General features: G+C 33.9%; 1 long non-coding RNA gene across 1 annotated transcript; it reads right to left on the reverse strand.

The window, feature by feature from the left end:
• Positions 1-13,445: 13,445 nt before the first annotated feature.
• LOC145074177 (uncharacterized) lies at positions 13,446-14,453 on the reverse strand. The gene is made up of 3 exons (XR_013691732.1): positions 14,091-14,453; positions 13,809-13,914; positions 13,446-13,712 (listed from the first exon to the last, which is right to left on the reverse strand). It is a non-coding gene; the product is annotated as an uncharacterized LOC145074177 (long non-coding RNA).
• Positions 14,454-27,693: the final 13,240 nt, after the last annotated feature.

Here is a 27,693-nt window from a genome sequence, read left to right on the forward strand (position 1 = left end):
ATATATATATATATATGTATGTATGTATAAGAACAAAGTCAGTCTTACCGTTAGTAGGCCTCATTCACGAAGCCGGTCTATAAGGGGGGTATAAGGTTACTGCCTATAAAATGGCAGTTTAATGGGTGTCCACTCTCACCCACCGCTTCCTTGACTGGTGGAGGGTCGTAGCCGAATGGGTTTGACAGGGCTCTAATTCTCCCTTCATTATAAGTATAATGATAAATATAAAGTAACTAAACCTTTTATAAATTCCCAATCTTAGTTACTTTAGGAAAATGTGAATTTGGTGCTAACCCATGAAATTACACTTTGCACTTTGCTTAAGTCAGTAGTGGAGAGCGTGTGGTTAATCGACACACTAGCTTGGATTTAACAAGGTAGGCAAAGGGTAACTTAATGTTTATCATAGGATCAGTGGAGCACGTGTGGTGAACCGGCACATCGATTAGGTGATAAAAATTAAGAGTACCAAGTATATTTGCATGGTTATTCACACCTTGTTTGTGATCCTTGGCATCCTAGTCACAAACTTGAGAGGGAACAATCGAGATTGAAACATGCCATTGAAAAGTTCAATGAATCTTAAAAGATCTAGTAGTTTCAAATCCAATTAAAACCTAATAAATTATTTCGTTTTTCATGGTGAAAATTGGTGAATCGCCATTTGCCTACCTTCAAATATTTTATAGCTTGGATTACGGCATCCCTCTTCCAAGTTATAAAATATTGTGTTGGGTCCTAGCCTTAATATTTCATATCGGGTGTTATATTAAGGACTTTAAATCAACTAACTTGAATTTCTCCCATTATAGATGTCTGGTTTAGATAACTATGATCTTCCCAAATCTCGTGGAACAAGCTTTCCTAAGGAAGTTGATGTTCCGTGGTTAGATCGTGGAAATCATACTTCTCTTCCTCCAGTTCCTCCAATTATTCTCCCTATTCCCCAAGTTCTTAAATAGTTCAATGTCACTCAAGCCCTATTGCCAAGCAAGGTCTATGTGTGCTCACATCTTGGAGATGAAGTCACATATCGATAGGCCGTGAGAGTTGGGTGTCAAAGTCTTTAGGAATTTGGTTGTTGCTGTTGAATCAGCAATGATTTGGAGCACTGGTAATAGACTATGACATGACCCTTAATGATCTAAACTATTTGTTTGGTGCTGTTGAATCAGCAATGATTTGGAGCACTGGTAAAGCAAATTTGATTGGAAGATTGACTTCCCAAACTTCCATGGACATTAACAATGGTGACATTGGAAATCCAGAAAGCTTCCTCTTCCCAATGGAAAGGGATTGGCCATAGTCAACTCGGTTGACTAAATGGTAAAGAGAAAGGAAAGTCTGAGATAGTCTAGTGTACCATTCCCAAAGGGTCCATATGGTTCTATTGCCAAAGGAAGGGGCATTGGTTGCGAAGCTGCCCTGGCTACCTGAAAGATCTGAGAAAAGGAAGAATAAAAAAAGTTTGACTCTGCTTCAGGTAAGTCCACTATCTAACTTTGTTAAGTTCCTAATTGATGATTCTTAATACAAAATGTGACTCGTTTACATATTGATGTTTGGCAGGATCAAGCAAAGGGAAGGAAACTTAAAGGAAGAGTATGTTGAATCTAATCGCGAAGATGGATTTCAATCGCATGGTTCAAAGATCGGATTCTTGAGCTACTACTTAGGAGTTATGATAGATTGCTAGAAAATATGTAATAGCATAGTTTTCATTTAAAGTTGCATTGTAAGGAAAAAGTTTTTTCCACATTTTATAAATAAATAAAATTTTGTTTTACTTTATTTTATATCTCCTTGCAATGGCGTTTATGAAAAATTGATGTTTGTATGTTTCTAGCAATAATGGAAATATGAATTTGATTCTTTCTTTTGTAAATTGATGTTTGTATGTTTCTAGCAATAATGGAAATATGAATTTGATTCTTTCTTTTATGGTAGTGTCTAAATTTACCAAATAAGGAAAGATTCTCATCACCCAAGTTTCAATTGGAAAGAAACTTGGAATCATGCAAGTTGTATGATGAATGAGAATTTTTCATCTTTGGAAAATTAAGACTAATTCTTTGTTCACCTGTATATGTGAGTCAAGTGAAGGACTAAGGGATCGAGTACACATTCTTGTGCACTGGTCAAGTCCGCCACAAAAGATCGATAAGACTATTCATCATGATTTACTATAGTTTAGTAAATATGGTTATACTTACAAGTTTTAAGTATAATTCTGAAGCATTAGAAAAGTTTCGATGTATGGCAGAACGAATGAGAAGAATCAAATTTGGCATAAAGATAAAAGTTTCTTAAATCTGAAAAGATGGGAGAGTACTTTAGTATCATGTTTTATGATCATCTTAATAATTGTGAGACCATATCACAATTCATCCTCTAAGGACATCTTAGTGCATTCTTATGGCTAAGAAGAGGAGTTATGAATTGTTGAAGTGGTTAAATCAAGAAGATGAGTCATACTTCGTTCCAAAACAAGTCTTAGAGTCATACTCCAAGATTGTAACTTGAGTGACACATCTTAAAGAAGGTTTATTAACACTTGTCAAATGTATGAGTAAAATGTGTTCTACTCTTGTTCATTTGAAATTGGTAAGTTGTAATGTTTTGGATAAAACAAAGACCAATTAAGGCCAATTGTGTGAAGTGTTTTTCTTGATAAAGAATCTGCACTATCTCTTGAATATTTGGCAAGAGATTCTTATATGTCAAGAGGACAGTAGGAGTCTTAAAGATCCTGAAAGAGTTTCAAGATCTAATCAAGAATAAAACCTGTAGTGCATCACTAGCACACGATTTGAGGTTTATAACCTATCGTGTTGACATATTCCTATTTTTGTGCCCATTCCAGTTAAAGTTGGCTTTGAATATGAGTTCTGAGAGTTCTTTATTGGTTGCGTAACAACTTGGAAGCAATGGCAGGCCCTTGTGCTACCAGGTGGCAAGAAGTTAACACTGCACAAGTTCAGTCCATATGAGCTTGGATTTGTCACTAACCTTGTCTTGTGATTATGGTTTTGACAAATTCATATGGATAGGAACACATACACCATAAAATCTAAGTGTCATAAGGTTTCTCTCCTATTCATGAAAATCATGGTGAGGAAACGCTTTCACTAAGTAGATAGCAATTGTGATATTTGCATTCTCAAAGTCATTAGTGGAGCGTATATGGTTAACCGACACACTAACATGGACTTGTGAGGAATGGCAAAGGTCTAAACAATTGAGACTATGATTACGGCATCCCTTTTCATAGCTCTGAAATTGTTTAGACACATATGTGTGCTATCTAAGGAAAGGAGTATGATTTTGATAAAGTTTTATCAAAGCATCTCGTATCAGAAATCTGAACTTTAGTAAGAAAGTCAATAAAGTATTGATTTTTAGAAGTCCAACTGATTTCTGAGTACATGTCAAAGCTAGTAGGAGCATAAGTGTTATGCTAATAATCATCATGTTAGTGGGAGCATGATAATTATAATAAGTGTTGCAATTTAGCAATGTTAATTATAGAAAACAAAAGTTTCAATTGGGAAAAAGTTTATTTGCTATAATTAAGGGAGAGGAAATTATACTTCATTTCAAATCTAAAAGCTCAGATCGTGAGATTTTAATCAAATTTATTCAAGTATATATATGAATGTTATGATGGAATGGTTCAACATAAGGAAATTCTATAGATGGGAACATTATTTGCGTTCTAAAATTCGATTGTGATTACGACATCCCTTTTTATAATTTGAATTATGAGAACATGGCAAATAGAAAAAGAAATATTATAGCAAAAGACTGATCTAATATCATGTCTTTATGTCAGACATCATAAATCGTGTCCCATTTGCTTCATATATAGGATCGATTGCATGTGACATAATATTCATCTGTTCTAAATTTTTCCAAATGCCTAGGGTATTAAGAGGGAAAAAGTATTAGAACTGGGTATGACTAATTTGATTAAGCAATTGTCAAGGACAATCTAAGGTTTACCAAAGATTGGTTGCTTAGGGACAGTTGGAAGTATGGTGTAAATTTTTGGAAAGGACCATATTGACATATTCCGAAATGAAGCAACTCTTGTTCGGAAGTGATAGTCAAAATGGGAATATGGAAATGTTCCCATAGGTGGAAGTTATTCATTAAATCTGTGTAAGATTAGGAAACTAAATGCAAGAAGGATGTTCAAAGCATTGTACTTTGAATTTGAGACTTCGTTTCCATGGAATTGATTTCCATTGGAATACTATGTAATGTCTGTTGCCAAGTCTTTGTAACTTTGTGCATAGACTCATTACATGAGGATTAACGCATATAAGTTTAGAATCTAACAGATTTCGGTAAATGACAGGAATTTGGAATTCTTACATTTACCGTAAGGATTTGGGATTGTGAAATGAGAATCATTGGAATTATGTTCAATTGGTCTATTTCACAAAGTAAGGATCATATACAAACATAGTGTGCATATTTAGTGTATGACATAACTATTGTTTAGAAAACATAGTGTACATGCTCGAAACATGGGACAACTGTTGTTTTAATTCAAGTATTAAGTTGATATATTTGAAACATTATACAATGAATAATGAGTAATCAATATGATGTTTAAATAAAAGGTGTTCTATTTACTCTCAAAGGTGATTGGGGCCATATTGGATTTGATTATTCTTGTTCCCGGATGACTAAGTTATTCAAACCATCCACAGTCGATAATACGTTGGAAGTAGGTATTAAGGCGAGACTATCATGAAGTTGGCTTGTAGATGTCTAAGGTGTTGGACATAGCAAGAGTTGCTACAATATTCATGGGTGCTCATAAGTTCTGAGTATTGGATTAAACCCACACTCATTTGACTCACTTCATGGATTTTATCACTAGTGATCATGAGACGATAATATCTTATATTCTTCAAACCTATATATATGGGTTGTTGACTATGAGTTGGTCATACATTGATTGTACTAAAAGGCATTGGTAACTGGATGTTATAAAACATGCATTTGTGTATGATTCAAAAAGTAGTAGAACAAGCATATGAGTCGAATTTTATCCATTCCTGTTACCCTTGAAGGGATAAAAGCGACATCTGTGGGCCCCTCGATGATTTAGTGATGACACCCCTAAGTGCTTGGCCAAGCCTGAACTGATTTGATTTGTTCAATTAGTCAGTCGTCATATATCGGAAATCAGGAAACAACAAATGGACAGAGAGAATGATTATAATCCATGTCTTAGTCCATATGATATCTAGAATGGAGGAATATATGATCCTTATCTAATGGACAAGTCATTGACTAGGTCAGAGTTCGACAACGGCTTTAAGAGCTACGATTGCTAGTCAGGTTTTTGAGTCCTACGGAATAATAGTTTTAGACTTATCCAAGTGGGAGACTGTTGGATTAGTGTCTAAGTCCATAACTATAATTGGTATGTACTTGACCCGATTTAGCATGGTCCATTTGGGTTGCATGGCATCGAAACAATTGGATAGACAAAATGAGAAAAAGGATACTTATGATTTATATTAATATATTATAAGTTCTAATATATTAATATGGAATCAAATTATTTAATTAGTATTGATCAAGAATTAATTCAGAATTAATCTAGTGATCAAAAGGAACTAATTAAATATGGACTCTTATATATAGGATGGGCCAAGTTCATTTAGGTTGGGCTAAGCTTTCATGTATAGTTCATGGAGTGTTTAACCCATGGATTCTATGGAAATGAAAGGTCATGGGTATTAGGGTTTACATGAATGTAACCCTAATCCTCCACACTATATAAAGAGGTCCCTAGTTAATGAAATGTCACTAGTGTGTGTACACAAGAGGGAAAAACCGATTTGGTGCAAGTATCCTTATTCTCAAGTTATTCCAAGGGTTCATGTTGCTGTGTGAACCATTTGAGGTGCAACACTTGAGGCACTAGGCTCTTAAAGGTTCAAGACTTCAAGTTCCATCAAAAGGTATGTCATTCTACTAGATTCTTTTAGTATAGTTGTTTCATATTATGCTAGTTAGGATGAAACCTTGGAATATTGAATATTTGCATGTATAATAGAGAAAACATAGATACAAGGTTTAGAGGGTTGCATGTACACCATAGGCGTGTTAGAATGCTCAAAACCCTTCGGGTCTTAACTAAGGATGCCATGGAAACCCTCTAAGGTCTTACACCGGGTGCCATGGGAACCCCCACATGGTCTTAGCCCACTAGAATGCCATGGGAACCCCCACATGGTCTTATATCCAATTGCCTCGGTAACCCCTCAAGGTCTTACATGCAAGCAGCAAAAATACAAATAGTATATCACATACCACATAATCAACTAGCATATCACATAGAAATTAATGGGCCAGCCTTGGTGCCTTCGACCTGTTTTTATGGTGAGGAGACTCACCTCAAATGCGAACTGTAGCTGAGTAGGTCCAAACTCTGAGTATCAGCTCTGCCACCTCCCTAATCATAAACAACTCCTTGGATACAACTCAACCCTTCAAACCCTTAAAATTCAATCATGGTCAAGGTCAAAGTCAAGTCAAAGTCAATGCTCCGAGTTGACCTAACTCATCGAGTCACCCCTTGAACTCGTTGAGTCCATCCTAAAGTCAGAATCGCGATATCGCGACCCAACTCATCGAGCTTTCCTATAACTCGTCGAGTTTCTCTGTTTCCCAAAAGAATCGGGATAACCCAATTCACATTGTCGAGTTCCCTTGTGAACTCTTCGAGTTCTCCAGTCTGTCAACTCACTTAATGCATTAAGCACTTTTTCTTGGATCTAAAGGTTCCAAACTTCAGATCCCTAACCATAGATACGTCTAGAAGGTTAAAGTTTCCAACTTTACCCTCAAGTATCATATAATAAGCTTTAGACCCAAACCCTAGTTCCTTTGAGGAGGGTCTTGACCAATTAAGCCATTAAACTCTCATCCCATCGTCCCAAAAGACAGATCTAATGTCCAAGGGTGGACAAAGCATGTAAAGTTTCTAACTTTATGTCCATGCATGCTTGAAACACACTCAAAGGTCTACTTTAGGCTTAAAAATGAAGATAGGGATAATGACTTGATAGGGTAAGATACTTCTTGAAATGTACACATTTAGTCCTTATTCTTTTTTTCTTGTAAAATAAACCCTTATACTTTATTTTTTGTAACAACGCAGTCCTTGTGAACGGCTATACCCGGTATACCGGTCATATACGAATTTTGTTTTAGGGAAAATGACTTGATATGGTAAGATACTTTTTGAAATGTACACATTTAGTCCTTATTCTTTTTTTTTTGTAAATAAACCCTTATACTTTATTAATATGTACACGTTAGCTTCTTTTCACCGGATTCTACAGGTTTTGCTGATGTGGAAGCACAAGTGGCACTAAATAGCAATTAATTAGCTTAGTCACCGGAGGTGGGTGATCCTCCAGCAACAAGAAAAGGGCGGCGATCCTTCTATTTCTCGTCTCTCTTCCTTCCGGTCGAACAACAACAGCCAAACACCCTTTACCTGTTGTGTTTCTCCGATCTGTCTCTCTTTGCCTCCATCTTTGAGATATGTTGCCAGAAAAGAAGAAAGAATCGACGAGGGGGCTACCAGAGCAGCTCCTCGCAACCAACTACCGTCTCTACTTCCTCCTGTCTCCCCCTTCGACCTTGTTGTTTTTGCCATCATTCCTCCTTGCTACCAGTGATGTGTAGGAACACACAAAGGAGTCGTCGGAGATCGGGGTTCTCCCTCTTTTTCATGATGAATAAAAGTTGAAAAAAATCTCGTTGTAGATATGTGGATGCCACCTGGGTATTTCATTTCAACAAAATAAAAGAAAGGGAAAATGCCACTTGGGTATTAATAAAATGACTTTATTAATATGTACACATTAGGTCATTTTCACCGGATTCTACAGGTTTTGCTGACGTGGAAGGTTTATTTTACAAGAAAAAAAGAATAAGGACTAAATGTGTACATTTCAAAAAGTATCTTACCCTATCAAGTCATTATCCCATGAACATATTGCATGAATGGGACATGGAGGCTATTAAAGTTTGAAACTTTAATCCTCTAGAAGTCTTATAGAGGCCAGATCTACAGTCTCAGCCTCTAGAGCCCTCTTTCTTTTAGACATCCAAGCCAAAGTCCCAAAACCAAGCCCTAAACTACAAAAATGAGATCTAATAACTACATGTCAAGGTTGTGACTTTATACCTCCAAGATGTAGCCTTTGATGTAGAGATTCTGGATCCAAGTTCACTCCTCCAAGATTGATACTTCTCTCTTCAAAACCTCCTTCAAAGATCTCAAATAATCACTCAAACACTCACAAAACTCAATGAACAAGGAGGAAAACGATTCTAGGGTTTTCTCTGGGCAAGGGGGCTGGTGAGGAGGCCAACCCTAGGAGTTAATGTTCTTTATATAGGGTGGAATGCCCGAAAATTAGGGTTTTCATCCCCAACTTCTACTCATCGAGTTGGGGCTCCCCAACTCGTCGAGTAGATCCTTTGATCAACGCAGATGGAAGGCTTCCTACTCGTCGAGTTGGAGCCTCCCAACTCGTCGAGTTCCTTTCTATATTTAAAAGAAATTTAGAATTAATTCATACCTGGACCAAGCATTGCAAATCTCCCCATTTGAACTAGACTTCGTCCTTGAAGTTTGCTTATGCAAAAAGGTCCAGATAATGCTCCCTCATCTCCTCCTCCGGATCCCAGGTCCATTCGGAGTCTCTTCGTTGTTGCCATTGCACCTTAACTAGCCTCACTTCTTTGTTCCAAAGAACCTTAGTCTTCATATCCAGGGTGTTGTCCCTTGGAACCATGTACCCAGGGGTGTTGCCTCCGGACCTCCGTATTCTCGAGTTCTCATTTATCACTCTGAGTGTGTACCACGCACCTCTAGTCTTAGTGAATAAATAGAATTCGACCTATCTCAAAATTAATAATAATTTCACTAAAATATGTTGATAACACTAAAATCACCAACATAATGCATGTTTTAGTTAAAAAATAAAGGGAAAAAATGTGAGCTCATTTAAATGTTTGGTGCATTTTGTTACAACAATAGGAACAAACAAGAGCTTATTTAAATATTTTCAATTTAAGGATTGACAATGGGTTGTGTTGGGTAAATTGGTTGACTTGTTTAATTAAACGGGTTGAAAATATCTATCAAACATACATGTTAAAGAAAACACGTTGAGAATTCTCAATTCAATCCAATCTTTTTAGTAAATAGGTTGAAACTTGTTTATTGTTTTTCCAATCCAACATGTTTACTAAATATGTAGAACCTGAGTTGGTTAATTTAAATTTTCCAAAACACTCTTAAAAATCATATAAAATTACGTAAAAGTTAGAAAAAAAATCAATAATTCTTTATGTATTAAATAAAATCATAAGAAAGTGCATACTGCAAACACAAATCAAGTATTTACAACCACATAACACGATAAATGTTTAAGTCAGACTTCCACTTTAGCCAACTCAACTTCCAATAACAGTTACTAACCAATAGTTTTAAGAAATAAAAATATAACTATAATAAAAACATAATTTAAATAATATTCAAAAAAATTCAAACAGATTGATAGGAATTTAACCTATTTAATTAAAAGGGTTAGATGAGATGAATCATTTAATTAAATGAGTTAAAAATGTCAACCCAAGTCACTAATTACTAGATTGGATTGGTAGATTCAAGTTGGGATTTACCACCCTAATTTTTATTAATCTAAAAGTCGAACTTTATCATATGACGGATCTTCGTGATTTCAAGAAATTATATATATAATAAAACCACAATGTTCTTGTTCAGTGCATGCAGTAATTTTTGTTTACCGTTTTCAATTTCTTGAAGTACAAAAAGGCGACCATTGTTCTAGTTTCTTCTGGTGGACTTCTTGCTCTGGGTTTACAGCTTCCTCTCCACCGCTATCGTCTCTCCTCTTCTAACTCACTGCCCCGCCTCCCTCCTAAGTTCCTCCTTTCTCATGCTTTACTTCATTCGTTGGACTCTTTCGTCGATTTTGCGCCGACTGACTCTTCGTCGATGTTATGTCGACTGAAATGCTTCACATTCTGAAATTTCCATTCAATTTCTTGATTTTGCGTCTACCCCGATTTAGGGTTTGACTACCGTCGATTTGCGAATGGCAGGATTCTCTCTACAATCCTCCCTCCTCTTTTTTTTTCTATATTTAGGTTTAGCTAACAATTCTGGATTCATTGTCAGCCGATGTCTCCGTTTTTAATTCTCTTGAATCAGCTCCGACATCATGGATGGCTGGACATGAAGGTATTTATGTGCCCTTCCAAGGCTGCATTTGATTGTGGACGCTCACATCTCCATTGTTGATCGCCTTACCGCCTTTATCGACTCCATTTCGGCCATCCTTCTGTTAGATCTCCGCCAATCAAGGAAATTCTTCATATGGTTGTTGTCGACATCACCATAGCATGTTTGCTTAATTATTGATCCCATAAAGTTTTCGAAATGAGAATTCTATTAGACTGGTTCTTCAATCTTTACTTTTAGTCCTTACAACATCTGACGGGTTTGATATTTACCTTGTCCAATAGATTTTGAAAAAAAAAACTTATATAATAGATTGTTTATTGTTCCTTATATAAGGCAAATAACCCCTTTTTCATTGGGGATAATGACTTGATAGGGTAATATACTTTTTGAAATGTACACATTTAGTCCTTATTCTTTTTTTTCTTGTAAAATAAACCCTTATACTTTATTAATATGTACACATTAGGTCCTTTTCACCGGATTCTACAGGTTTTGCTGACGTGGAAGGTTTATTTTACAAAAAAAAAAAGAATAAGGACTAAATGTGTACATTTCAAAAAGTATCTTACCCTATCAAGTCATTTTCCCTTTCTTTTATTTTTTCGAAATAAAATACCCAGGTGGCATCCACATATCTACAACGAGATTTTTCCAACTTTTATTCATCATGAAAAAGAGGGAGAACCCCGATCTACGACGACTCCTTTGTGTGTTCCTACACATCACTGGTAGCAAGGAGGAATGATGGCAAAAACAACAAGGTCGAAGGGGGAGACAGGAGGAAGTAGAGACGGTAGTTGGCTGTGAGGAGATGCTCTGGTAGCCCCCTCGTCGATTCTTTCTTCTTTTCTGGTAACATATCTCAAAGATGGAGGAAATGAAATACCCAGGTGGCATCCACATATCTACAACGAGATTTTTCCAACTTTTATTCATCATGAAAAATAGGGAGAACCTCGATCTCCGGCGACTCCTTTGTCTGTTCCTACACATCACTGGTAGCAAGGAGGAATGATGGAAAAAACAACAAGGTCGAAGGGGGAGACAGGAGGAAGTAGAGACGGTAGTTGGCTGCGAGGAGCTGCTCTGGTAGCCCCCTCGTCGATTCTTTCTTCTTTTCTGGTAACATATCTCAAAGATGGAGGCAAAGAGAGACACATCGAAGAAACACAACAGGTAAAGGGTGTTTGGCTGTTGTTGTTCGACCGGAAGGAAGAGAGACAAGAAAGAGAAGGGTCGCCGCCCTTTTCTTGTTGCTGGAGGATCACCCACCTCCGATGACTAAGCTAATTAATTGCTATTTAGTGCCACTTGTGCTTCCACATCAGCAAAACCTGTAGAATCCGGTGAAAAGGACCTAATGTGTACATATTAATAAAGTATAAGGGTTTATTTTACAAAAAAAAGAATAAGGACTAAATGTGTACATTTCAAAAAGTATCTTACCATATCAAGTTATTTTTCCTAAAAGAAAATTCGTATATGACCGGTATACCGGGTATAGCCGGTCACAAGGACTGCATTGTTACAAAAAATAAAGTATAAGGGTTTATTTTACAAGAAGAAACGAATAAGGACTAAATGTGTACATTTCAAAAAGTATCTTACCCTATCAAGTCATTATCCCTTTTCATTGTCACCAAGTGTTGCATTCATAAAGTGCTACCTGGATAATGATTTCTGATTTGTGTCTATATTTATGATTGCTTAATAGAAAATGCTCTGATTTAGCAAAGACTTCAATCTATTTCTAATGTTAAAAGGTTACTTAATTTAAAAATTATTGATGTAAAATCCATATCTAAGTGATTCTTTCTTGTGTTTGGGTTTTAGAGAGCATAAATCTTTTCTATGGACTGATGATAGATGATATTGTAATCAATGGTCTTTGTCTTACTCTTTTTGGATCCCCTTTGATCTAGGTGCATATGTAATTGTGGTTCGGTAGTTAAAATTTGTGTGTTGTTCTTTTCAGTAACTGAATCTTGTGGTTATAAAGTTTGGAGATTTTATGTAAGTGCATTTCATGTGATATAATTTTGTTTCATCTTTTCATAAAGTGAAACTTTAATGAGTAGAGATTTTTTGACAAAATGTCTAATGCGATTTTTTGACAAAATGTCTAATGCTTCTCTGATGCTTCTCCTGGTCAAGCATCTTGGCTATTTACTCAACAAAGAAGATGTGGATGAGGTTATTTTTCGAAAAAAAAAAACATTTTATTTTAAGGCTACATAGATCAAATTGGAAATTTTGTTAAACCAAACCATTGGATGAGGATGTGAATGGTTCATTTTTTTTAAACCAAAATCAGATTGGAAATTTTGATTTTTTATTTTGGAAAATACCAAACCATTGGTTTTTTATTTCGGTTTCGGTTTTTTTTGTTTTTTTTAATATATTTTTTAGGGTTTTTTTTTTTTTTATTTTATAGATTTCTTCATCAACAAATGTTGCTAGAATTTAACAAAAATAAATAATTTGCTAAAACATAATAGAAGAGGAAGTTTGTTCACATTTAGTCACTCAACTTTTTTTTTCATTATTTATTTGCCACTAAACTATTAAAACTGTTCACATTTTATTCTTATCCGGTCATAAGGGTAAAATGTGAACAATTTCAATAGTTCAGTGGCAAATAGATAATGAATTAGTAACTAAATATGAACAAAATCGAAAAACTCTTACCCTTTCAAGTCATTATCCCTAAAATAGATATAAAAATAAACTGAAAAATTTTCCATGTTTGTACAAACTTTTTAGAACACTTTTACTATTATCCCAACTTTCTTATAAGGTTTCTTACTTCAATATATAAACATATACTTACACATTTCATAAAAAAGTATTATATTTTGAATTTTTTGATTTATCCATCAAACTTTTTTCTGGTTCAATCATTGGAAAATTGGTTTTTTTTTTTTTTCAATTTTTCAAGAAACCATATATGAAACTCATTTCTTTAAAAGCTGCTAAAACTTTAATTCTAGCTAATCTCTTCCGACCTTACAAAGTTCCTTAGTTTACATAAACATACATGTTTAGAGTTTCTATTTTCATAATTTCCATAAACCACTCGATTAGTTAGCTTTTAGTTCTATTTTTCTTGTCACAAAATGCTTAAATATTGAATTTCAAAGCAAAATATCGATCTCTAATATTTTAAAACTAACAAGACTAATTAAATAGTCTTCTTTCATGGATTACAACTCTAGAGAACAAAAAAAAACTATAAAAAAAAAAAGTATTACAACCGATTGAACAGAAAACAAAGACTATAACAAAGATGAAGGAATTACAAAGGCCCTTGATTCTTTGATGTTTTTACTATTTTGCCATTTCCTACATTACATCTTCTTCTAGAAATAGTAGGCTTTTTAATAGTAGAGAGATCCTGTAAAAACAAAAACAATAAATATTTGGTTAATTTTCAAAAAATATATAATAATCTTTTTTGTATATTTGAATGATAGCCAAAAAGAAGCAGCACCTTGCCACCAATTCCCCCTTGAAGCACTGGTTCCATTAGGATCCTGGTTATTCGATGATTCTGTTCCTGTGTGCTTGCTGCAGTGCGTTGTGTCTTTTGCTAAGCCCTGAATTTGAAAAACTAGAATTAAACGATAGAAGCAATTCAACAATTCAATTATTAACTCAATCTGTTGTAAATGGGGATTAAATCGTCGTTATGAATTGATAGATAGAATCTGTCAGAAATTAAGGTGATGCATGAAGAAATAGAGGTGATGAATTGGAAAACATGGAGGTGTACCGTGGAAGAAGGGCCGAAAACAGAGCCAAAACGGCCAGAGGAGGAGGAGGAGGAGCCGCCGTCCTTAGGACCGAAGAGAGCTTCTGTGAATGATGAAGACGAAGGATTTCCTGATTCCTGCTTCTTGCTCTCCATTATTACTTGATTTGTCTCTTGTCTATAGAAAACCTAACAAAAGTGAATCAACTTTCTTCTCTAATTATTCACCAACAAAGCTAAACTATGCAGAGACGAGTATAAGTTAAGATGAATGAATCTCGCCGGAGAGAGTGTGGAAACGTTTGAATTTTGAGATTTGAGGATGAGAGATGGTGAGGGAGTGGAAGAGAGGAGATCGTAAGATTGTGGTTTGATGGAGAGTAATCAAACGGATTTTCATATTTATAGAGGTCAAAAAGAAGATGAAAATGAAACATATTTATTTGTTTGTTATTTAAATATATGTAATGTGGCTCAAAAAAGATTATCCGTAGTCGGGGGTGTTTGATAAGGAAAAAAGTGGTTGCTTATTGCTTAAATTAGGCGAATGTCTGTGTGTTGCGTAGTGGGATAATTATGTAGTTTAATATGGTTATATATGGTTTAATGTATTGTGAATCAGCCATACATAAAAATTATATGCGATTAAATAGCATGTATATTTTTTGATTTAGAGATTTTTTATCATAATAAATAATGAAAATTTTTACTATGAGTTTAAAATTTTAAATGTAATTTTTATGTACACATTAGTATCTAATATAATTAGTTGATGATTGATTAGATATGAATTCTTATTTGTGGTCCTCTATTTATGTTGAACCTCATAAAAATACATACTTAACGACTTTTGTTAATTTTACTATTGAATAGAAAATGGTGTCGTATTTTAAGTAAATATAAAAAATTTCATTCTCAATATATTTTAAGATAGTGACATATTTTAAGTTAATATAAAATATCATATTCTAGAACTAATGAAAAGAAAAAACAGAGCCAAAATTTTTAACTATAATAAAGTTGATTCCAATTAAAAAGTGCTCAATCGAAGATAATATCATTCAATAACCATCATAAGATATTATGTTATATTCAAATTACAACATCATTTTTGTAAGAGTCATTCAAAATATATGAGACTATAGTGCCTAATACAACAATATAATAACCAAATGACCCTAGCTGGTTTTAAATGAAATATAATTATAATATATTATCTATGCAACTAAATTTCTATACAACATGTGAGATTCGTCTACTATATGGTATTCTTCTAATATATTATATTATAGTATAAACATTATATTTGGAAAACCACTTTGAGTTATATTGTGGTTTATAACATTAAATTTGTGATGGGCTGTATTTGACACACATTTGTATATTTATATCTATATTATATATTTAAAACAAATCTTATATAAACATCCAACCTAAATATTCATCTTCAAGTTTTCTTTCTTTGCCATGTAAAAAAACTTTTGTTATAAAGTCAAAAATGGAATAAAAGACACTTAATTGTATGATCATGATATATTGTATTTTGATTGGAGCTTGTACAAAACATGCATGAGCATATATTATTAATTTATCTCTTGTTTTGTGTAATTCGAATAAAATAGCTTCAAATCCAATGTATCAAACGGATTACCCATTTACTAAAGTCTAAAACCCAAAAACTCAAACATGTTCTAATACCATACAAATGCATGAGGTTTTAGCAAATTATTATCTCATATTAATTACCATTGATTATGTGTGATTAATTATTAAGAAGGTGAAAAGGTTTGGAAGTTTCAAATGCATGAGGTTTTAGCAAATTATTGTGGGGGGTTTCAAATGCATGACAATCAAGGGAAAATGCAAGCTTTATAAGTATGTAAGATTTAACACAATAATTTGAGTCGAAGTATTTGGATAGAAAGCTTAAAAAAGTAGGAATATGCCAAATAAACTAATTTTAATAAGCGATGAGGAATGTTTATTGCTTATTATGGTAGGAATAAGCTAAATAAGTTAATCCAAACATTTTTTAAAAAACTACTTATTCCCACTACAATAAACTAATAAGCTAAAAACATATCTATCCAAATACCCTGATAAAATAAAACATTCTGAATTATTATTATTTTATTAATCATTCAGGATATTATAATATACTTGTGGATAATTTATGATAAAAAGATATTAAATAGGCCGCATATTTTATTATATAAACACATTTTTTTCTTATTATATTTTTTAAAAATGAAATATATTTTTTATTAAATGAAAGTTATAATAAATTTTAAAATGGAGTTATTATAAATACTTTTAAAAGAAACCGATATATATTTTATCACAAAAACACTTTCTTTTTTTTATTTGATGACTATATCTAAATTTTTAAATCGTCCTTTTAGTTAGAATAAACTATTTTTTTTTTTGTTGAATCTGAAATAAAAAATATTTTATATATTATCTAATAGAGTTAGAATAATTAGTATTATATCTATTTTTTAGTTAAAACATAACTTGATTTTTTTAAGGTTCAAAAGGTTGCACAAATCTTTATCCAATTAGAAACTAGCGTGTTAAAAAAGGTTCTCAAATAAACCGGTTAGAATTTAATCAAAATTTGATAGCCCAAACATGGATTTTTAATTTTATATTAAATGAAGTTAGAACAAAAATCAAAATGAATAATAATAAAATGTTAAAAATATAATGGAACAAAACCAGAAGATTTTATTGAATTCTATTGAGAAGGTGGTAAATTTTTCAATGTATACCGACAAGAGGAAAATATATTATCATAATACACAAAAACAATGAATGTATATTGCTACATGTTACATTAGAACAGAAGCACACACATGTGCTAACCTAAAAAATGAGCAATTCTTTGAGCTTGTCGTGTATAACAAACAACCACCGTTCAAGTGACTACCCCACGTTACATTCTTAACGCTTAGTATTTTGTCAACAAAAAAAATCTGTCAGAAACTGCCAAAGCATTGTACAAATAATAATAAAAATTGTAACAAGTTAACATAGACTTATATATTGTAATATTAGTATATTACATGTTAAATAAGAATGAGTAGAAACACCAACTTACTTTGCAAAAACTACATAAATATATTGTCTGCATTCATTTCTTTGGATATTATTAATCACCAACAGTTCACATAGATTGTTCGTAAATCAAATCTGATTTCAAAATTAAGCTTCTTTTTGGCTAATTAGTCACACGAAATTTAGTCTAAATTACCATTTTACCTTTCAACAGAAAATTTTAACAGTATTCATCAGTTTTAACATGAGATTGGAGAAAAAAAAGTAAAGAATTGGTATTCTAATACATTAAGCCACGTTTTTTGGCTTATTGCATTAAGTAATCCTGTACAAATTCATAACAAAAAATAAACACATGTGTATATATGTCTAGATTAAGTGTTTAACCCATTAAGTAAAAAGGAAACACTCGCTTAATATGATAATTTAATGGATAAAGAAGAACTTAAATAGAGAAACATAGGGAAATGAGGCTTTGTTCATTAAGTAGATTTTTTAAAATAATTGAAATACGAAACTATATTTGGCTGGTTTATAAAAGCATGATGTTTATTTGACTATTTTTTCAAGAAAAAATATGAGTTGTATTCTATATTTAGGAGGATTTGAAAAAAATGAATGTGCAATATTAGATGAGAAATTTAAGTCTCAGAAATCAATAAAACACCAAAAAATTAAAAACTATATAGCAAATTAGATGAGAAATTTGAATTTTTATACCTTCTTCCCTCTTTTAATAAACTCCTCATGATGTAATTGAAAATTGTAAGTGGGGTTACCGAATTCATCTTATCTTCTGTCAATGGCTCCGTTGCTTTTACCTTGACTTCTAGGGAAAATAGAATTCGGTTTTAAAATATCCAAATACATGTCAAGAACATTGAAGAAAATATAATATTATTGACAAATACTGACCTCTATCCATGGAATTTCGATGTCTGGTGTGGATTTTTATTCTAACATTCACCATTTTCTTTTATATAGAATGAAACATGGCCACCATAATCAACCACCAACTTGGCAAACTTTGTTACCAGTGAATGCAACCAACCAAGAATAACAATTAACAAAATATGTTTACATTTTGTTACAACATACACCAAGGTACAATTTCTTCCCCATACATAGGCAAAATACAAGAAAAGACAACTTGTTAAATTAATATATGAAAAATAAAAATTCAAGACAAAGTGACACGCATAAAATTGAACATTCCAACAACACCCAACCTTTTTTTTTATTTTACATTTAAAATAGCAGATTGATTAATATAATATGAACAACATATTCTAAACATCAATTTACAAGAAAAAGGAAGATTGAGACATTGATTAAACATATGGATAACAAAAAAGAATGTGTAAAAAACCCTCTATATGTATGTATAGACATTGCACCTGAGTATTAGGAAGTTTAGAGAAGAACACTCTTCTATCTCCAAGTGATATACAAAAATTTCCTACATCCACACAAATAAAGTAAGCAAACAAATGATAGTTTACCTCCACAAATTTCAGTTTAAAATCTAAAGTAGCAAGTCTTTGAGTCAACATGAATTCATCTGTAAGATACTCCCAAATCTGAGCATATTTAGCATCCTTCCAGGCAACATCAGATCTGAACATGAACAATACAACATTTTTCATAAATTTTTCAACTTCAAATTGAACAAAACACAGAAATTGAATGACCTAATTTATACCATTCAAAAAGTCCAAGCTTAAGATTGACATATGCAAGATTTGAATTTGTCTTCCCCGCCAATTGAAATAATCTGTTCCTCTTCATTGTAAAAGTTCCAGTTTTTTCCATACGACGGTTAATATCAGTGAATTCTCCAACCATCCCATCAACCTATTAAAAAAAAGAAAATATAATGAAATGTCTAATTGTATGGGTCCCATCAATATTCAAATACTGCAGCATTATATAATATAATCCACCTTGCATCCATGTGTTGAGGGTTGGTTTCTCTTTGACCTCGTATTTTGAGTATCATACATGATAAAACTCACAAAGTTTAGATTTTAATATGAATATAATATAAAGTAGTAAGAAAGGAATGCAAATAATTGTTTATTAATTGCTTGAATATCATGAAAGTATACATGTATATTTATATTTGTATATACAACTAATTTCGGAGATAAAAACGAAAGGATACAACAAGCTTTGAATATGTAAAATACATTTGAATTTGAATATCTAAAGGATAATATCAGATTGACGGGTTATATCTTAATATGCCCCCGCAAGATGGACGAAGGACAATCCTGAGATGAGGCCAATCTTGGATAGCAAATAGTGAAAACATGGTCTTAAGAGGGGTTTGGTTAGGGCATCAACTAACTGGTCATCTCCTACAATATGTTGAACTCGCAAGGTGCCTTGCTGAACTTTTTCTCTCACAAAATTAAAATCTAAAGCAAGATGCTTCATTCGAGAGTGGAAAACTGGATTGGCAGAACATGAAGTTGCACTTAAACTGTCGCAATAAATGGTTGGGTGGTGATAGATTGAAAACCAAGTTCGCTGAGAAGAGATGTAATCCATTGAACTTCAGTGGTGGTGGAGGCGACAACTCTGAATTCAGCCTCTATTAAGCTTCTTGCAAGGGTGCTTTGTCTCTTTAAGCTCCAGGAGATGAGATTACAATCAATATACGTTGTAAAACAAACTAATAGACGCGCAAGGAAACCGAAAAATAATATTGAGAATTATATGTCGATTAGTTGCGAATAATAGATTCAATTATTATTATTATATTTACCAAGTTTCGTCCAGAAATCAGATCTATCCATCTCGATTAGATCTGATTATAAGAAAGGTAGAAGAAGACTGTCCTGTTATTGGACGAATTAACCACAAGACATAAAAGTAAAACCGACCTTTTGATTGTTGATCTTGATCTTGAAGCAACTGCACGGATCAGACTCCTGTCCTTAAAGGTTTTTACTTCGCTTGTACTGGCTGTAAGCAACAAAGTAAAACCCCAGGATTTAATGCAGCTTGATTGATATTCCAACAGCATTGGAAATCAACAAACACAAATCTACTACTTGGAAACCAGAAGGAAAAATCGTAGAGAGGGGGAGAGAGCTTTCAGATTTCGTGAAGTGTAAATGTGGCTCCCCGGGAGCTGTATTTATAGGTATTGTAACCCTAGAAGGCATCAAACGGGCCCCCATAGGCCGGCCCCAGAAACCCTAGGGCGACAGCTTGCTCTCCAAGCAAGTCGTTTCCTGATCCTTCTAGAATACCCTGACTTGGCCTCCACAAATTCAACACGAAGTCAACGGCGGTCAACCATTTGACCGAATCGGTTTCAAACCGGCTTGACCCGAACTCGTCAAAAATAAAAGCTCCTCAGCTCCCAGCGACCGATGCATCGTGCAAAGTGCGCCTAAATCGCGCCATTTCACGCACTCGCGACGTTGGCTAGTGCTAGGCTAGGCTAGGCGCGTGCGTGGGCTTGGCCCATTCCTTTGATCCACTAAAGCCTTTGAAGGCTTACTAAGGGAATAGGCTTATAAACCCACAAAAGTTTCTTCCCCCCACCAATGTGGGATACAAAGGAAATTGCCAACTTGCAATTCCTTTATATATAAAGTTCCAACAATCCCCCACCAAGTTGGTAAGTTTCCTTTCACTTAGACAGATGATGTCACTCGGGTGTCACGAAGATTAAACCCTAGTTTAATGAGAACAAACAAGAAGAGACGGATTCAATGGTATCCTTATAGGTTTAAACCATGAACCTAAATGACCTCTCCGGTTTACCCCCACACATCACAAGTCATATTTGTGTTCTCCCTGAGCGCTATTATGGCCATGCGCTATAAATCCTTTTCATGACCCTTTAGAAGATAAACCACTACTCTTCACTTGAGGCGGCACCACCTCTAGATCATATAGGCAAAGTTTTACAACATCTTCGTTGCTTAGATGTCTCCAAAACTATGTTAAGAGTCGTAACTCAACCTCATTCTCGGCAACGACGTACTATCCTACCTCACATGGATCTATCATGAATGATAGTACCTTCTATCGTTAGTGATTTCGTTGTTACCCTTTAAAATTGAAAATTAGGAGCATTAATGTCAAGTTGGGTTTCCATCACTAAACGATTCTATTGTGGTTTTAGACCCATGACTCTTGTGGTAGATGTAACCAAATCTCTTGTCAGAGGTTTGGTAAACGGATCTACCAAGTTCCTACTTTTCTTGACATAGACAACCTTGATGGTACCACTTTTAATTAGTTATCTCACAAAATTGTGTCACAGACCTACATGTCTTGACTTCCCATTATATACCGCATTATATACTTTAGACAGTGTGGCCTCACTGTCACAGTACATGGGCATTAAGGCATCGGAATATCCCACAAACGAATATCCATAAGTAAATCTCGAATCCACTCTGCCTCTTTGTCTGTTGCTGCTAAGGCAATTACTAGTTCTTCTGTCTCGTCGTATGGTGCATGAATGGACAGGTTATTTAGATCATTTGTGGCATGGAAACTTGCACCACTGTCAAACAACCAGTTTGTTGTGTTAGGTGAGGATAAATATTGTGGAGCCATGAGATGAGGTTGAGCATTATTCACCTGCAAATTTCGATTAGGAGAGGGTACATAAATTGTAGGAAAGAACTTTTTAAATGTTGAGTAGTTGCTCAAGGAATTCCCTTTTGATAACACCATTGACACTTTCCTAAGAAAGGTCATTGTCCAGTGCCTTGAGTTGCGTGTTTGGTGGAGTATGTTTTGGTGGAGTAGGAAAACAACCGGACGTTGTTGATTGCTCTTGACAAGGAGGCCAAGTTTTCCGATTTGGTTGATAATTTGCACAAAAGGCAGTGGCAGGATGATGAATGTTTGTTGTTGATACTTGTTGAGCAAGAGTTAACTCATGATTGATTAGCTTTTCATGTAACTCATTGAATGAAATAGGAGAATCTCTTGCGTGAATTACATCAAGGATGGGTTTGTTCGTGGATTGGTCGAGCCCATTCATGACTGCATCAATAATGTCTTCTTGATCAAGTTTCTTACCAAGAATTGCGAGTTCATCTACCACTGTCTTTATGTTTTGCATATAGTCAGTGATAATTTGATCAGATGTTTTTCTAATTTGTTTGAGTCGATACTGAAGTTGCTTGATGTGGCCTCGTGAAGGAGAGGCGTATGTGCCAGCCAGGGTTTGCCATGCTTATCTGGATGATGAAGCATTGGTCACTAGAGGGACGATTTGGGGAGACGCGATACCGACGAGTGCGCCAAACAGTAGTCGATCTTGTATAAACCACTTGGTGTAATCGGCATGAGGAGTGATTGTTCCATCAACATTAGTGGTTGGTGTTGGCGGCAGCAAGGTTCCATCGATGTACTGATACAGATCGAGGCAATGGAGGAGAGCTTCGATTTGTGTCTTCCAGCCCAGATAGTTTGTAGATGTGAGCTTCAATGTGCAACGGAAATTGATAATAGTGAGATTGTCCTTCGTTAAGATGTTATGGATTAGAGAAGTATTAGTATCTCCAGTCATTTGAGTTTGGTTGGGTGAAGAAGATAAAGAATTTCTCGGAATGGTGTGTGCAGAGGCGGGCTCTGATACTATATAAAGCAGTAAGAAAGGAATGCAAATATTTTTTTATTAATTGCTTCAATATCACAAGAGTATACATGTATATTTATATTTGTAAAATACATTTGAATTTGAATATCTAAAGAATAATATCAGATTGGTTGGTTATATCTTAATATATAATGCATGCAAATCGGCAAATGATGTAACTCACCATCTTTTCTTATCTCATTTAGCAATCATGAAGCATGTCTTTCAATAATTTTCAGGTACCCATCAATTTCATGATCAGGAACATTAAATAGGACAACTGAACCATATTGGAAGACTACCATCTAAGAAAAGACATATATTCAAATCGATTTTATTAAGGAAAAAAGTATTGATTGAATAGGGGTTAGAACAAACCTTGTTTGTAGCCAGCGGAAGTAGGTCGCTTTAGTTGTAGCTTTAATCGATGTTATCCTCTAATTCTTGTCTTCCAAATTATAGGATTCCTTAATCAATGCAAGAGGAAACTGGAAATCGTTGTGTGGAAGGAGGACAAAGAATTTACCATATTTCAAAAAAAAACAAAAAAAAACAGCAGATATTAGAAAATTTTTTTATCAAACATCCCCTTCATCATATTCCGATTTTTACTAGTGAAAAGGAGAAGTTCAAATATCTATCTGAATGGTCGGTTCTGAAGTAGGAAAGACGTGGTAGCGATGTGCCTGTAGCGACAAGCGAACACTGATGTCACCTATGGCGGGGTGGCAAGGGTCGTTTGGACCGGCTGAAAATTGGACCTTCTTGCCAAATTTTCAAGCCCTTCCTCCGACGGTTAATCGAATTGGGACGACAAAGACAGTGGTAGGTTAGGGGATAGTGTTTATGCTTTGCAAATCAACTGTTGATCGATTAGGAGAGATATATCAGAGATGGGAGTAGTGTGGGAGACGAAGAGGGTTCTGTAATAATGAGGAGAAATTAAATGGGAAGTGGATTAGGCGGTGGAGTGGTGGGGGTTACAACCAAGAAGGATCTGAGGCCGACCACCTACACATTGGTTCTGCTGATGACACCAGGTGGAAAGGACATTGGGAAAAGATCGAATAAGAGAACACGTGTATGATGGCTCTGCCCATCAAAGCATGTGGAAACCAATATCTTAAAGAAGGCAAAATAAATAAATAAATAAATTAAAAGTAAACCCACCAAATGAAAAAGGAAAAAAAAACACCAAATAAAAACAGAGAACTGTTTCTAAAGGGGTTCTATATATATATATATATATATATATATATATATATATATATATATATATCCTTATCATATACTAATAAAAGAGTAGTCATTTTGTCATGTGTCACTATATAAAACATCTTAATTAATATGATGTCACTTGTCAATCTATTAGTCATCCCTTTTAAATTTATTAGACCTCCTAATTAATGTGATGTTATTAGTCAATGTATTTATTCTCCATTTTAAATTTTATATTATTGTTTTCATTAATTCACAAATAAAAAATGTCTAATATATATTAAAAATTAATTTTATATATTTATTTGAATCAACGATTATAATTTCACATAACTAATAAAAATATATCGCAATTAATAATTTATTTAAAATAATTAATTAATAATTTTGAGGTTTTACTATAAAAATTTAATTAATTTTATACCCGTGGTTTCCACGGGTTATAAACTAGTTATTCTAATAAAAGAATATGATTATTCTCATTTTGCCATGTGTCATCCTATTAGGTCCCCTAATTAATGATATGTCACTTGTCAACCTATTGATTCTCCATTTCAAATTTCAAAATTTTCATTCTAATTACATTAAATTAATAACATTAGAACTAACATTAAAATAAGACAAAACTGCAAATTTGGTCCCTGTGGTATTCAAAAAACCTTGGATAGGGTCCAAAAAGTTTTCAACTTGCATGGAATATCCAAAATCAAGGTTTTTCTGACTTTTTGGTCCAAAAAAACTTAAAAAGATAGTTATGCCCTTTTGATTTCTTTTTTCCTTTTTCTATAAATATATTAATGCTATTATGATTAAAAAAAGAAAAAAAAGGAATTTTCCACTCCCACCCCCACCATACTCTCTCTCTCTCTCTCTCTCTCTTTCTTTTTCCATCTTCTTCTTCCTCATATATTAAATCAGGAAAAAAAAAACCCAAATTTTTTACTACCTGGCTACCAGATTATACGCATCTGATTTTTTTCTTCCTTCTCAGTCTTACACATCTGATTTCTTTTCTTTCTTCTTTTATGGTTTATAAATCACGCATACATTCTTTTCTTTTTCAGCTTCCTTCCCCTGGTATATCATACACACATGTGGTTTTCTTTCTTGATCTCATACCCTCTTTCCATGTAGATTTCTTTCAGTTGCAGCTTAATAGAAATGGTTTTTCAGGATAGATCCCAATAGAGCATGAGTTGTTACCTAAGAAGTCAAGCTTGCCGGTCACCGCCCATAACCCTTCGCCGCCCACAACCACCAGTGATAGCGACCGATATGGAAGACCCTCTGAAATCGGATTTAGTTTCCAACTGATTAACAATGAGAGAAACCCATTTCACTTAAAATCGGATTATGTCGAATTCTATGTCCGATTTCACCTGGATTCTCATTGATTTTACTGTGTGTATGTGTGTGTTTTTCATTTCTGGGAATCGAATTGTGTGTAATGTGTTAATCCCAGAAATTGATTTGTGTGTGGGTGTTTCAACGAGATTAAAAAACGGGTTTTGCATTCCCAATAGTGAACACATAAACAGAAACATGACCAAATCTATGAGTGTGTTTGTTTTGTGTTTTGTGTTTTTTGTAAGAACCTTAGAAAATATGTAGTTTGTATGTATGTGTTCTTGAGTTTTGACAAATACACCCAGAAATCAGAGAGAGAGAGAGAGAGAGAGGTTGGGTGAAATTTTATTTATTATTTATTATTTGTAATTATTTGAATACCGAAATAAATAAGGAAAATAGAAAAAGAAATGAAAAGGGTAAAATGGACTTTTCAAGTGTATCAAGGACCAAAAACCCAGAAAAACCTTGATTTTGGACCTTCCATGCAAACTGAAAACTTTTTGGACCCTATCCAAAGTTTTTTGAATACCACATTTTATTTAAAATAACATTAATACAAATTATAATGTCACGTATTTATTTAAATCAACGATATGATTTTATATAACTAAAAAATCTCTCTTAATTAACAATTTAATTAAAATAATTAATTAATAATTTTGACTTTTTTACTATGAAAATTTAATTAGTTTTAAAACCATGGTTCCCACGGGTTAAAAACTAGTGTGTGTGTGTATATATATATATATATATATATATATATATATATATATATATATGTAATTTTATTTATTCTAACTCCATTATATTTTTAACATTCTTTTATTATTCATTTGTATTTTTGTTCTAACTTCATTTAATATAAAAAGAGGGAAAGGAAAAACATTTTTGCAGTGGGTGAAAACTAGGAGAAAAAAACTTTATTTGGGGATTTTTTTTTTTGGTGTGCTTAAAAAAATTAGAGTGTGCTTTATAAAAACATGCAAATAGGTAAGGATAAATACTTAAATTTTAAATTTTAAAAATAATAAATAAATAAATAACTCTTGAAAAGCTTATACATGGGAAAGAATTTTAAAGTATGTTTTCTTTAGGTTAACAATTTTTATAACTTATTATTTTTGATACATAAGTTTTTACTAATTTTATTTAAAAAACTTAAGTTTTACATATCATCATTGGCGGACCTTGTATGGGTCTCTGTAACACCCATAAAAATCACAAGATCATTTAGATTTTTTAAAATCATCTCAAATTCACAAATTGTCAAAAAACATAGTTTTTAAAACATTTTCAACATCAGAGTCTCCCAAAATCATAAGACCAAATACGAGGATGTGTACGGTCACGCATTCGCCTTCCCGCAGTCATCTGAAACATAACCCAAAACTGTAAGCTAATGCTTAGAGAGATCCCCCAAGGTACCAACACACAAAAAATCACATATAAAATAACAACATGTCGGGTCCAATCAACCATCGGGTTGGAATGCCGATACACAATGGATCCTGTCATCCTCGGGATGGAATACCCACGGGCCCATCAACCATCAGGTTGGAATGCCCCCGGCCTGTTGGCTCACGTACAAAGCAGTAAAGCCTCAACCATCAACCAAATATGTGCACATATATAAATAAAACATATAATCAGTCAATAGACAACCAGGCAGTTCTATAGATCACTAAACATAGCATCATACTATCACATAACAGGATGTCTAATCCAATGGGCTGACCTTCATGCCTTAGACCCATTAGTACAGTGAGGAAAACTCACCTCACAAACTGAACAAAAGCTGATGAGGTCTCGAATCTAAATCTTAGCTCTCTAACCAACACTTATTCCCACCAATGACCAATTTCCATCAAAATCCCAAAATACCTAAATCACGCTTAAGGTCAAAATTGGTCAAATTCAAAGTCAACTGTTCAAACTATCTAGGTCAATCGAGTCAATCCAGCCGAGTCAACTCAGGGTGCGTACGTTGGGCGTACACGCAGCCTCGCAATCGACCACCATTGGGGTGGTTGACCTCGTACACACGACGTACTCTGAGTACACGGGGCATAATTCAGATCTATGGCTAAAATCCTCCTAGGAGTCATAAAGTCTCAAACTTTATGTCCTAGCATGTCCAATAAGTGCTTAATACATGGTCTTATTCCATTAAGACCTTATAAATGATGCATGAAGCAAAACTAACCATTTGGAACCCATTTTTATGACTTAAGACTCCTCCTAGGGTCTAAAAGGACAATTCAAGGGTCAAGAACATGCCATATTCAAGATATAACATTTTGGGACCACAATGCTCCATAAAGACATCCAAAACTAGATCTTTATGCTAGAGGGATAAAGTTGCAAGCTTTTTGCCTTAAAATG

Source organism: Lactuca serriola, chromosome 9 (assembly GCF_051521515.1).
Source record: "Lactuca serriola cultivar US96UC23 chromosome 9, Lser_US96UC23_V15, whole genome shotgun sequence".
Lineage (NCBI taxonomy): Eukaryota > Viridiplantae > Streptophyta > Magnoliopsida > Asterales > Asteraceae > Lactuca > Lactuca serriola.